Below are 14,936 nucleotides of genomic sequence, written 5' to 3' on the forward strand. Positions count from 1 at the left end.
AGTGAAGAACTCTTTGCATCCTTTGCCAAAGATTTCTCGTAATCTGCCTTCGCCTGCCTAACCTCCTTTGTAACTTGATTACATACTAGTTTATACACTGCTGTTCAAAGAAAGTGCATCACCTAGAAAATTCACATTTCAAACCCTTTTTGCGACGGTCTGTTACATTAATGACTAGCATCGCAAATAGAAATATAAACAAAAGATATTTATTAATAGTTAAGGCAAAGATAAGTAATACTTGACAGGTGCTCTCAAAATATTTCAAAATGAGCATTTGCAACCTTTATACAACAGTTTTGGTAAACACTATAATTAGGGCTGAAATGTTATCAGAAGCCCTCAGTTTGCTTCAGTTTATTAATTTAAAATAAGAAAACAAAATGAAAAGATAGATGCAAACTAATATTTAGTTGAACCGCCTCTGGCCCTGATGACAGCAGCACACTGTCGAAGCATTCACAAGATCAACTTCTTAAGATAATCAACTGATAGTTCGTGGTTTGAAACACAATTTATGGCTTCCTGAAGTTCACGAAGGGTCATTCGTTTCTTTCTGGCAACTATATAATACATAGTTCCAGTAAGAAACCAATGACCCTATATATATATCTATATATATTAACCATTAACCACGATGCACAAGCACACTGTGGTTGACCACACAGGTGTGAACCAACATAAGCAGGGGTCGAGGTGTGGCGCCCACACCACATGGAGGAATGCCGCCCCTCTGTGTTACCAGACAGTATTAGGTGGTAGATGACTCATCAACCATTGCAATACCACCATTTTTGCACTTATTGGAGGCCTGAAGTGGTGGAACCCATGTTTAGTCTCCAGAGCTAAGTTCCAGTCAACCCATCTCTTCCATCATGCAGTATGACTGATGACCTTTGAGGTTACGAAAAACATCATGCCGAGATCCAATCTTCTTTACATTTCAAGGGTGTTCACAGGCTGGCCACTAGTTAGTACACAGGACCAAACCTATTGGTAACTCTTTAGGAGACTTTCAGATCAGCTAGTGTATAATCTTGCTACCTCTACTCTGCCAGATAGTGACTGGAGGGAGACCGAGTAGTGTGTATGCAGGGGACATTGTCGAGGCCACGTTATGTCAGGGATCTGGGTATACAGTAAACCCCCGCTATTCGCGATTGCCGATTTAATATAAAATGAAACCTAAAAAAATGTGAATTTTAAAGCGCCATGAATATTTTCCGCCATAAAAAAACATGGACGTGGCTAAAATTATCTTTCCCGTTAAAAACAGCGCTCAGTGGGTGGGGGGAGAGGGGTAACAAAATTGCAAACGTGGATGTTTCTCGCTAATCCTTGTTCAGTATGTGTTATGCGCTTGTCAAGGAAGGTTTTGTCGTTTGCTTTTAATTTATATGCTTATAAATTGAATAAATTTATCAATTTATATGCTTACAAAAATGATAAATCTACCGTTTTGCAGTGTAAAAGACTTTTCCGAGTGTGCTAATGGAAGAAAGTGACTTTATTGTGGACAAGTTCTTTCTAACCCCTACAAAAATATGGCAATGAATAACAAGAGAAATGTGAAATTATCAAAGGTGATGACATTAGCTAATAAAATTGAGTTATTAAAAAAAATTTCCAATGGTGAAAGTGTCTCCTCAGTGGCAAAACATTATAAATCAATGAGTCAATGGTACGATCAATCAAAAAATCTGCCGTGGTGTCTGAAAACGCGCTAATTGCTTCAAAACTTTGCTCTGTAACTTGTGATGTTAAATTAGAAAAAATGGAAAAGGCTTTAAATCTGTGGAGAGAAGACCGAACTCAAAATAAAATTCAGTTAAGTTCACTCATCATTCGTGAAAAGGCAAAACTCCTTTATCAACACTTTAGCGAAACTCGTGATAGCACTTGCGGGATAAGTTTTTTTGCTAGAAAAAGCATATTACATTTAATATTAAATTGTTTCTTATTTTCATTTCGATGCCATATGCTTGCATTTCATTATGTACTGTCTATGTACATAGTCATATTATGAAGGTACATATAATACATACATAGACAACATTTTAGACTAGTTTTTTTTTATATATTTCATACTTTGGAACGGAACCCCTTTATTACTATGGGAGCCATAACTCAGTATTCGCATTTTCGGTATTCGCGACATTTCTCAGGAACGTAACCCCTACGAATAGCGGGAGTTGACTGTATTCTTACCACGTATACGCCATATGCAAAAATTTCATTATTTGTCCAAATTACCATGTCTCTGACATGGTAATTTGGAATCTCCTCTGGCTTAAAATCTCTCTACCTTGTGTCAAATTCATCTGTTGTCTCTCCAAACTCCACTAATCACATGGAGCTCTTTGACTTCCTCTCTTTGCAACTTGACTTTCTTCAGTCCAACTTTCCTAACAGTGAGGTAATTTTAATTGGTGATTTTAATGTTCACAACTCCAGGTGGCTTCCGTTTTCTAGTCATACAGACCCAGCTGGTCAAGATGCTGAAGCTTTTGCAATTACTAATGACCTTGCACAGATTGTTCATTTACCTACAAGGATACCGGACAATCCTAACCATACAGCCAACACGATTGATCTTTTTCTCACAAACGTTCACAGCCGAAGTGAGTGATTGAGACAAATTGGTGATTGTCTCTTCTCCAATGGAGCTTTTATCTCACAGCTATTCCCAACCTGAGAGGGCGCTGAATCTCTTTAAAAGTTACAGCTGACAGTTACAGGCTCCGCAAAAACGATAAGTGTTTGCCTTTTATTTACATGATTGTTATTTTATATTGTACTTAATAAGTAGTCATATAGTTATAGTTACGCTGGTTATTTTTTATTTTTAATTTAGATAAAGAGTTTTTGTGGATTTTACTTACGATAGGTAAAACCGTTATTTCGTTCCATTTTGTAGCCATTGTTTTTGGATATAGTGGTAGGGAATTCAAATTTTTTAATTGAGGTAGCTAGGTAGCTCTAACGCATAATTATATAGTAATACGCTTCACTGTTTCTATTTAATAGTTTCTATTCAAATACTATTGATATTTAATTTATTGATTTTATTAATTTAAACTACCATGCCCCAGACTAGAGCAGCAAAGCAACGGGCACAAAGTGGCAGGAGTGCTGTGAATCGGGGGAGAACTGAGGGGGGCAATTCTCCAACGCATCACAGCCTAAAAAAATGTGCAACTTGTGAAATGTTTGCCGAACTCTCTGGAACGGAACATGATATTGCCATGGGGGATGTCTTTGTGTGTGCGCGATGTAAGGAGTGTAAGGAAATCAGGCGACAACTCAGCGTTGTTATGGGCCTATATGAGAGTTTGAAGGACAGGGTGGATGCCCTCGAAAGATCTAAATTGAGGGGCCCATTAGGCTCTCAGCTGCCCAACTCAACGCCAGAGCTCACTCCTGGGCATCAGGCAACACAGCGGCAATCTCCAAAGCAGAATGCGCTGGTCCCAAAGGAACTAGTTATTGTTGGTGACTCTATTGTCAGGGAGACGGGGAATATATTTTGTAAAAAGGATAGGTGGAACAGGACCAGGGTATGTCTGCCAGGGGCAAAGGTTGATGACGTTGTAGAGCGGATATCATCTTTCAAGGGCACAAAAGGTGATATAGTTGTACACGTTGGCACTAATGATATTAAGAGTAGGAGACCGGCAGAATTACTCAACAAGTACAGGTCACTGTTGAAAAAAAGCCGTGAAATAGGGTTGAATTTGAAAGTGTCTGCAATTCTGCCCAGACACGATAGGAGGGAGTACATGATGAGAGCCTTGTCGATCAATTCGGCCCTGGAAAGATTGTGCAAGGCTCAAGGGGTAGAATTTTTTTCAGCCTGGACTGTACTTGTTAACAGGAGAGATTGCTTCTACAGGGATGGGATACACTTAAATAGAAAGGGTGCAAGAATATTTGCTGATGCTATCGAGGCAGTGTTAGGTGGGTCGGAAAACTGCTAGTTTGGGGGGATACAAAGACTAATAGTTTAACAGTAACCGCAGGCAGAGGTGAAGGTGATTCTTGCACAACATCTATTAGAATAAGAAGCGACCTGGAGCGAGGGGTGTTGGGGGTTTCAGGGACGGATGGCAGTCATCATGGAATAGTTGGGTATATGGGATGTGTTAGGGTAACAAGGAATAGGCATAGGAGCATGTATGCTTGCATGTATACCAATGCTAGAAGTATAGTAAATAAATTTGATGAATTTGAAGTGTTGGTCAAGACATCAAAGGCGGATATTGTTGGGATATCAGAGACGTGGTGTCACACAGATATAAGGAATGCTGAACTGGAATTTGGGGAGTACAATGTGTACAGAAAGGATAGACAGGACAGAAAGGGAGGGGGTGTTATGCTGTTAATTAAGAAAAACATAAAATCAAAGGAAGTGCACCCAGTTAATATAGATGAACAGTGCTCTGTTGAGTCAGTTTGGTGTGAGATAAGCACTGCGAAAGGAAAAATAAGAGTAGGAGTGTGTTATAGGCCTAATGACTTGTATGAGTACAATGAACAATTGTACAGAGAAATAGAGTGGGCCAGTAAATCAGAATGTCTTATAATGGGGGATTTTAACTTCCCAGATATTGACTGGAACTTGTGAGTTGGTCACTCACACACTAGTCAGACTTTTGTGGATTTATTGGATGATTGTTTTCTGCAGCAGCATGTTCGAGAGGCAACCAGAGAAAGTAACACTCTTGATCTGGTTATCAGCAGTGATCATTCGTGTATTAAGAATTTGCAGATAAAGGAACCACTAGGTGGCAGTGATCACAGTGTGCTGAAGTGGGATTTACTCAAAGAGGTAACTACCGTCAGGGGTAAAGGAAAGGGTTTTTGCTTCCGTAAAGGGGAGTACAGTGGTCTCAGACAGTTTTTAAATTCTGTACAGTGGGATCAACTAACGATGTTACGAACAGTAAATTCTAAGTGGGAAGCATTCAAAGAATTAATCGTGGAAGCTACTAGACTTTACATACCGATTAAGAAATATCGTTCAAGGTTTAGGCCTAAATGGTTATCAAATGAACTAATGAGACTCGTGACAGAGAAGAAAAATGCATGGGATGCATATAAATTATCAGGTGACGCAGAAGCCTGTGGCAGATATAAGCTAGTCTGTAATCAGGTCACAAAGGAGGTTCGGCAGGCGAAGGCGGATTACGAGAAATCTTTGGCAAAAGATGCTAAGAAAAACAGCAAGGATTTCTTTAATTATATAAACTCTAAAAGGAAGGGGATGAATATGATTGGTCCACTTGACATCGATGGTTCGACTGTTGATGATCCTGCTCAGATAGCAAACAAACTGAATGAGTATTTTGCATCTACATTCACACGTGAGGAATTATTACAATTTGAAAATGGAAGAAGGTTATCAAATTGTAGCAGTGTGCTTAATGATTTTGTAATAACTGAGAGCAAAGTGGAGGAGAAATTGTTGAAGTTAAACATAAGAAAGGCACCTGGGGTGGATGGGATCTATCCAGTTATTTTAAAGGAGGCGGCAAAGCAACTAAGCAAACCCTTAGCCATAATTATGAGAGCATCCTTGGACTCAGGGGAGGTTCCCACGGACTGGAGATGTGCAAATGTGTCCCCAATTCACAAAGGTGGATCGAAGGGTGACACGAGTAATTACAGACCAGTTAGTTTAACTTCTGTTCCGGGTAAAATAATGGAGTCGCTGGTTAAAGATGCATTGCAGGATCATCTAGACAAGACTGCAGCAATAATTCAAACACAGCATGGGTTTGTTAAGGGAAAGTCTTGTCTGACAAATTTGATTGCTTATTATGATGTGGTCACAAAGGAACTGGATGCAAAAAATAATTTTGATATCATATACTTGGATTTCAGGAAAGCTTTTGACACTGTTGCGCATGGAAGACTACTGTACAAATTGGAGCAGAATGGTATTAAGGGTAAGTTGCTACAATGGATAAAAGGATGGTTAAGTGGGAGAAGACAGAGGGTGGTAATCAATGGGTGCTGCTCTTCGTGGACTAATGTTATTAGTGGAGTCCCACAGGGTTCGGTGTTGGGTCCACTGTTGTTTTGTGTATTTATCAATGATATTGATGAAGGTATATCAGGCTTAATATCGAAGTTTGCAGATGACACAAAGGTTGGCAGGGTTGTTAATGACAGTAATGGCAGTGTCCTACTGCAACAGGATCTAGATAATTTGGGCAGATGGGCTAAGAAGTGGCAACTGAAGTTCAACCTTGACAAATGCAAAGTACTGCATATGGGTAGAAGTAATCCCAGAGAAACGTACCAACTGTGTGGTACTACACTTAAGGTGGTAGAAAATGAAAAAGACCTGGGAGTAATTGTGCAGTCAGATATGAAGTTTTCTGAGCAGTGCAGACAGGCTGCTAGGGCGGGTCATGGGGTTTTGTCAATGATATATAGGACTTTTGCTAGCAGGGAAAAGGAGGTGGTTGTCCCTCTGTATAAGGCAATGGTCAGGCCACGCCTTGAGTACTGCGTACAGGTCTGGAGGCCTCATTTTAGGAAGGATGTAGATTTGCTTGAGCGTGTACAGAGAAGAGCAACACGATTGGTGAGGGGAATGAAGGGATTCTCTTACCAAGAGAGGCTTAAGTTCTGCAAATTGCAGTGGCTGGAGACTAGGCACCTGCGCGGTGATCTGATTGAGGTCTATAAGGCCTTGAATGGGTTGAGCACGCTGAATTCTGATGGGATCCTTCCACTTGTTCAGATTACGAACCTACGGGGACATAAGTTCAAATTAAGAAAGGAAAGATGTAGAATAGATGTGCGGAAATTTGCCTTTAGCCAGCGGGTGGTTAATTGCTGGAACAAACTTCCATCTGTCGTTGTAGAAGTTGATAGGTTAAATAAATTTAAGGAGGAACTGGACAGGCATTTGGAGGGAATGGTGTGATTTTTTTTTTTTTTGGCTGATGCTGCATAAGCTCCTACACTTGCTTTCTTGCATCATGTGCCACTACTACTACTACAACTACTACTACCTCGTGTTGTTTGACATTACAAGAATGCAAAATGGGATGACCTGCGAGATTTCTATTCTTTTCCTTGGTCGGATTACTGTTTCAAAACTTCTGATGTCAGCGTTTGCTCAGATCGTGTCAGTGAAATTATTCTTGTAGGAATGGAATCCTTTATTCCACACTCCACTTTAAAATCTCGTCCTTTATCTAAACCTTGGTTTTCCAATAAATGTGCTAAGGCTGTTCAAGAGAAAAACATTGCATATCGTAATTGGCTTGTTTCCAATTCTTCAGTTTCATTTTCTGCCTACACCAAAGCTTGCAACAATTGTAAAGCAATTATTAATCAGTCCAAACCAGAGTTTGAACAGGCTGAGAGTAGAAAACTTGCTTCTTGCCCTAATGGTAGCCGAGCATTCTGGTCTCTTGTCAAAGCTATTGGCCGCAACTTTTACCCATCTCTTCTCCAACCTCTGTCAAAACCAGATGGTTCTGTTGTCACTACAGCCAAGGGTAAAGTTCACCTCCTAGCATCCCATTTTTCTTCCAACTCATGTATTAAAGATCTTGGTAAAACACCTCCCACCATTCCCAACACACTCCATTCAATGCCTCCTATGGTCTTCTGTCAAAAGGATGTCAGAAGAATTTTGACGAATATTGATGCAAAGAAAGCTCCAGGTCCTGATGGTATTTCTCCATTTATTCTCAAAACCTGTGCTCCTGAACTTACTCCTGTTCTTTGCCGCCTTTTTTCACTTTCTTATTCCAAAGGTGTTTTTCCTTCTTGGAAATTTGCTCATATCCAGCCAGTTCCTAAAAAGGAGGGCAAACCCCTCCCATCCAATTATCATCCTATTGCAATTACTTCTACTCTTTCTAAAGTAATGAAGAAATCAATTAACTGTCAACTCTTAAATTACCTAGAAACCTTAGGTCTGGTCAACAATCGCCAGTATGGATTCTGACAGTGTCGATCCACTGGTGATATTCTGGCTTATGTTACTCATTTATGGACAAATTCAATGGAAAAGTTTGGTGAAACACAAGCAGTTGCTCTTCACATCTCAAAAGCTTTCGATCATGTTTGGTATAAAGGTCTTCTAAACAAGCTTTCATCTTATGATTTACCAACTGTTTTTTATAATTGGTTATCCAGTTTTCTCTCAGTTCGCTCATTGAAGGTGATGGTAGATTGCTCTCTGTCTTCTAACTTCTCCACTAATGCTGGTGTCCCCCGAAGATTCAGTTCTTTCCCCTCACTCTTTTTCTCTTGTATATTAATGACCTTCTTCCATTGACTGGAAATCCTATCCATAGTTTTGCCGATGATATCACATTGCATTCCACTTTCCGTTTTGAGAAACGTTGCCCTGCTCAATCAGCTTTGACTTCTCAAATATCTGCTACCAATTCCTTAAATGCTGATCTCCGGGTAATTTTACAGTGGGACAAAGACAACTTAGTTGATTTCAATCCATCTAAAACTGAGTCTAGTCTAATATCTTCCTATGCTTATCTTTGGTGACACTCTGATTTCTTGGCAAAATGATATATCTCTATTCGGGTTTACCCTGACTTCTAATCTCTCTTGGCACAAGCACATTACAAATATTGCTTCATCTGCATCTAAAAAACTTGGTTTTCTCTTTCGTTCTTGGTGTTACTTTTCTTCCAAACAGCTGTTCGGTCTGTACAAATTGCAAATCCGTCCTACCATGGAATATTGTTCCCACATCTGGGGCGGTGCCCCTAAAACCTCTCTCAGGCTTCTAGATTCCATTCAGAAGAGGGCAGTTAGTTTAATTAATGACTCCTCTCTAACAGTCTCTCCACTCGCTGTCTCATAGACATACTGTTTTTGCTGCGTGCCTTTTCTACAGATACTTCCATGGGCACTGTTCTTCTGAATTAGCTTCTATAATTCCCACTCTCTTTTTAAAAACAGTCCGAACACATGCCAACATCCATTTACTGTCCAACTTCAAACTCACAGAACCAACTTTTCATCTTCCTCGTTTATTTGTTCAACTGCCGTTTTCTGGAACAGCCTCCCTTCATACGTATTTCATGAAAATTACAGTCTACAGAAGTTCAAGTCTAATGTCAGCAAATATCTTCTTTCATCTTCCCAACCTCCAACCCAAGCACGGTACCAAGTACTATAGGTTCTAGTACTTCTCGTGTTTGGGGTTTTCATAAGAAAAAAAAAAAAACCTGCAGATTCCACACAATGCCAACAGTTCTCTATAGGAGAACTGTTAGCATCATGTTGGCATTCCTTAGCTGTTTCCTGGCCAGCTAAGAGTTGTAATGGACCTCTCTTCCAACCATTTTTTAACCTGTAATAAATGTAAACACATTACCGTCGAACCTCTAATGCAGAAAATGAAGCTAAAGTAACTACAGACAGGGAGAAGAGTTGTCCTGAAAGATGCAGTTACTTGGCAGGCTGAAATGGGTCTCTAATGGTTGGCAACAATTTGCCTTCCAATATAGCCAGGTATGCATTGGCATTTACGGAACCTTTTATAAACTGCAGGTGACCTACTCTGCTATATGAAATACACCCCCATATCATTTGGCTGGTAGGGAATTTCATTGTAGACACCATACTGTCTGGATGGTATTCTTCACGTCTACGGCAATTCGTTTGTCTCCCTTCAGAGCCATGCAGGTTGATTTCTTCTCATCCAAGAAAATAACTGACCCACTGCTCGGGGGTCCATTTGACATGCTCCTTACACCAAATTAATCGGGCCTTTTTCATTTTTTGTGTGTGAGGAGGGTCTTCTTAGGGCAACGGGCTACAATTCCATTTTTGAAGAGGTGTCTTCTGGCTGTTACTGCACTTGTTACCACTCCTGTATGTTCTTCCCATTCTCTTTTCAGCTCAGACGAAGAAGCTTTGCGGTTTTTAAGGCATAAGTGCTTCAAAACACGGTCCTGTTTTGACGTAGGGACTTGTATGTGTCTGGTTCTTTTTTTCCTATCAGCAGAACCAGTATTCTTGAGTTTGGAAAGAAATCTACTCACTGTTGACTGATTACAAGACACTCTATAAGCAATATGATGGGAAGAACATCATTCCTGACGTAAAGCAACAATACCTCTCTTTTTTCATGTCATCAGCTGCACGTAACTCGCCAACCTGACACAAGCAAGGAATGACTGCAACTCTAGCAGAGCATGCTTATATAACAGCTGACGTAATATTACGTCATCACCTGCATGTAGCAATCTTTAAGAAATATTTCCATATGCTTACCTTATCTGGACGACAATTACAATTTTAAGGGGTAATGCACTTTCTTTGAACACCAGTGTATCTGTTGTAGGCTTCTGTGTCGCCTTATAATTTATATGCATCCCATGCATTTTTCTTCTCTGCCACCAGCCCCATTAATTCATCTGACATCCATTTATACCTAAACCTTTAACAGTATTTCTTAGTTGGTATGAACAGCCTAGTAGTCTCCAAGGTTAAGTCCCTGAAGGCTTCCCATTTAGAATTCACCATTAGTAACATCATCAGTTGATCCCACTGTACAGAATTTAAAAACTGTCTGAGACCACTGTAATCATCTATACAAAAACCCTTCCCTTTACCCTTGAAGGTAGCTGCATCTTTAAGTAAATCCCACATCAATACACTGTGATCACTGTCACCTAGTGGTTCCTTTATCTGCAAATTCCTAATGCATGAATTATCACTGCTGACAATCAGATCAAGAGTATTACTCCCGCTAGTTGACCCTCGAACATGTTGCTGTAGAAAACAATCCTCCAATAAATCCACAAAAGTCTTGCTAGCATGCGAGTGACCAACTCACTAGTTCCAGTTAATATCTGGAATGTTAAAATCCTCCATTACAAGACATTCTGATTTACTTGCCCACTCTATTTCTCTGCACAACTGTTCATTGTACTCATCAGAGTCATTAGGCCTATAAACACACTCCAGCTTGCATTTTCCCTTTCCCAGTGTTTGTTACACCAAACAGACTCAACATTGTACTGTCCATCCATGTCAACTGGATGCACTTCCTTAGATTTTGTGTGTTTCTTAACTAATAACATAACTCTTCCTACCCTATCCTTTGTACCCCTCAATTTCAAATTGAGGGGTACAAAGGATACACACTGTACCCCTCAATTTCAAATTCTGCACTGCTTATATCTGTGTGACACCATATCTCTGATATCCCAACAATATCTGCCTTTGATGCCTTGATCAGCATTTCAAATTCATCAAATTTATTTTTTATACTTCTAGCATCGGTGTACATGCAAATATACATGCATTTGTTCTTATTCTTAGTTAGCCTAACACAGCCCATGTATTTACTTGTTCAATGATGACTCCCAGCAGTTCTTGAAATCCCCAGCAACTTGCTCTCTACGCTGCTGCTCATTACAATAAAAGCAGTGCAAGAAACTTTCACCTCTGCCTGCGGCCACTGTTAATCTTTTAGTCTGTGAATTCCCTCCCCCCCACAAGCTAGCAATTTTCCTACGCACTAAACACTGCCTTGTTAGCAAATATTCTTGCACCCTTTCTATTTAAGTGTATCCTATCCTAGTAGAAGCAGTCTCTCCAGGGCCGAAATGATTGACAAAGCTCTCATCGTATGCTCCGTTCTATTGTGTCTGGGCAGAATTGCAGACACTTTCAAATTTAACCCTAACCAGACTTTTTTTCAGTATTGACCTGCACAGTCAGTCCTCGTATAACACGTGTTTATACTACACGAATTTGATCATACACGATTTATAAATAGGGGAACGATATCTTATATAACACGAACTGAATTCGCTTATGCACGATTTGCCTTTGTGTTTACAAGAAATGGCAGTCGAACGCAGAATCACCCCAACCGAATGGAACACGATAGGAATGAAGAGAAGATTCTGAAAATGTATTTATGTTTTTTATATCAGTGAAGGGGAAAAACATTTCGCCATAATAATGTAAAAACCCGCACAATTCCAGCTATCGGTATAATCACAAATGCAATTAGATTGAGTTTACTACCAGTTTATAACAGATTCCACTAGCAGAAACGCAACTGGAAATTGTTTTTGTTTTATTTTAGTAACCCCCAGAAATGTGCTTTAGTAAAATGTGAGTTGTTAATAGTGTATCTCGGCCTTTACGGTGTTGTTTATTCAGTTGCTACATGCGTGCAGCTTTGTTTATGCGTATCAAGGGTGCCTCCTCGTTTTGTAATTGTGCTTTATTCCCTAAAAATGAGTAAAATACTTAAAAGGTGTGAAAAGGAAGCATCCTAGTGAAGACACTGCAGATTCAGAGAGAAAAAGAAAAGCAATATCGATAAACAGACGGACTGGGTCAAAAATTCTTACCCGGGAAAATTTATAGGGGCCTCATACTATGGCTTATGGCCAAAATCACACCGCCCTCCAGGGTTTCCCCGGTAAGGCTTATGGCCAGTCCGCCTCTGCCGATAGAGAAAAAATATGAAATTGGGAAACGCTTTGAGTAAAATGAAAGACCATGTGATATTGCACATGCTACAGCCCTAAATGAGGCAATGCTGAGAATTACAAAGAATGCAGAGAAAATAAAAACAACTTTCATAGCAGGAACAACTCAAAGTGTAATTAAAATCCATTAGATTAAGACACAAAGAAGTGGAAGAGATGGAATGGCTGTCATCTGTTTGGATAGAAAATCAAACAAAAAACAAGTTTGCTTCCGATAGAAGCAAAAGCAGTAGCAATATTTTATTACGTAATAGTCGTAATAAAATACGTATTTTATTACGATAATTTATTGTGTTTGGTAATGTTTTGGTTACAAATGTGTGTTCAAACTTGGGTGGTCGGCACCTAACCCTATTTTCCCCATAGGGCCTGTTGTTTATATTGCATGAGGGTTTCTAGGAACACAACTATCGTGCTATATGAGGACAGACTGTACTTCTTTGGTAAATCTGCAGATCTCTTACTTTTAAGGTCATTAGTGCCAACATGTACAACAATATCACCTTTTGTGCCCTTAAAAGGATATCTGCTCTATAATGTCATCAACTTTTGCCCCTGGCAAACATACCCTGGTTCTGTTCCACCTATCCTTTTTGCATAATATATTCCGCGTCTCCCTGACATAGAGTCACCAACAATAACTAGTTCCTGTGGGACCAGTGCATTCTGCCTTGGAGATTGCCGCTGTGTTGCCTGATGCACAGGAGTGAGCTCTGGCACTGAGTTGGGCAGCTGAGGGCTTGATGGGCCCTTCATATTAATTTCTTCGAGGGCATCTACCCCTACACCTCAAAGTCTCATAGATGCCCGTCAGAATGTCCAGTTGGCACCTAATTTCTTCACAGTCTCTGCACCTAGCACACACAGAGACATCTTCCTTGGCTAGATCATGTCCTGTTCTAGAAAGGTCTGGACATGTTCCACATTTCACACATTTTTTTAGACTGTGATGCACTGGAGAATCGCCCCCTTCGGTTCTTCTCCGAGCAACAGCCCTCCTGTTACTTTGTGTCAACAACCCCAGTTCACACCCTCAACCCAAAGGGAAAAATAAATTTAAAATTAAATTCTGAAACTACAACTAATGGCATCTATTGAGAAAAATAGTAAATTTCCCCACCCTCTGTGTGGCAAACCTAACATACTGACGTTTTGTTCATATGTAGGTTATTAATTAGTATCGGTAAGGGTATCCAATCCATGTGTTTTACAAATTTTGCAGAGCTGGCGAACGGGAAGTTTTTTAGCTATATTTAGCCGCTTTATTGACTAATTGTCATATTAAATTATTTTCTATAAGTAGCTTATAGACTTAGTCAAGATCCTTGGTTTATTCTGAATTGAGACAGCAGGATTTTGGAAATTAATTAATACTTAAGTGTCTGTAGACTTACTACACCCAATACTAATAAGGCATTACATTTTTATTTTTATTTAATTATCATTCTAATAATTTTTTATATATATATATATAGTATAATATGTTAGGGTATATGTATTAGCATTAATAAAGAACAGAAAATATCTGATAGATATACCTAGTGAAATGTGTGGAGTATAGATTGGTAAATTCATGTTTGCAATTATTAAAATACATAAAAGATAACGTAAGGATGGGATCACTTGCCCACTCCTGTAGAAGAAATATGAGCTGAAGTTTATTTGTGAAAATAGTGTAGCACAGGAGTGCTACACTATTTTCATGATTACACTACACTATTTACAGTGTTTCATGATTTCAGAAATCATAAAATCAAAAAGGGGAATATACACATATGTAAAAAAAAAAAAAAAAAAGGGAAGAAAAACATAAGACAACGAGAATATGTAATAAAATTGGACAGTGTAAATAAGGTAGCTGATAAAATGAAGAGCAGTGAAAATTGGGCAAATAATAAAAATAAAGCAAACAATGTGCAAAAACCACAGTGAAGTAGATAATAAGACTAAAGTAGAGCTATTAACGTGAAACTATAAAGCATGAAGCAAAGCAGATTTACAAATTGACACCTCCTTCCCTTCAAAAGATATACAGAACAAAGATATGCATTCAATTATTCAATTTTGTGGTCAGCTTTACTCACTGGTCACCAACATTTCCAAATCTGTACATGCCAACATTATTCTTTTCCCAGTGTCTCAAGATTACTTTCACATGACAAAAGTGCAACATGTACATCCATCATCATGACTATAATAAACTTGTATTCAATAATTTTCTAATTTCAAATTATTTAAAAAAAAATCCATAAATGTTATCGATTTAAAAAAAAAAAACCTTTACCTGAACCCATAAGTCTTATTCAGTTAGTGAGTTCGATTCATCAGGTATTCATACCATGTATATAGCATTCTATTTTGGTGTATTGTTGTCGTGCAAAAATTTTGTCCTGCTTTGTGCAAAAATTTTGAATCAGAAGTTAA

This window comes from Mastigoproctus giganteus, chromosome 2, assembly GCF_048544385.1.
Source record: "Mastigoproctus giganteus isolate SK-2022 chromosome 2, ASM4854438v1, whole genome shotgun sequence".
Classification (NCBI taxonomy): domain Eukaryota; kingdom Metazoa; phylum Arthropoda; class Arachnida; order Uropygi; family Thelyphonidae; genus Mastigoproctus; species Mastigoproctus giganteus.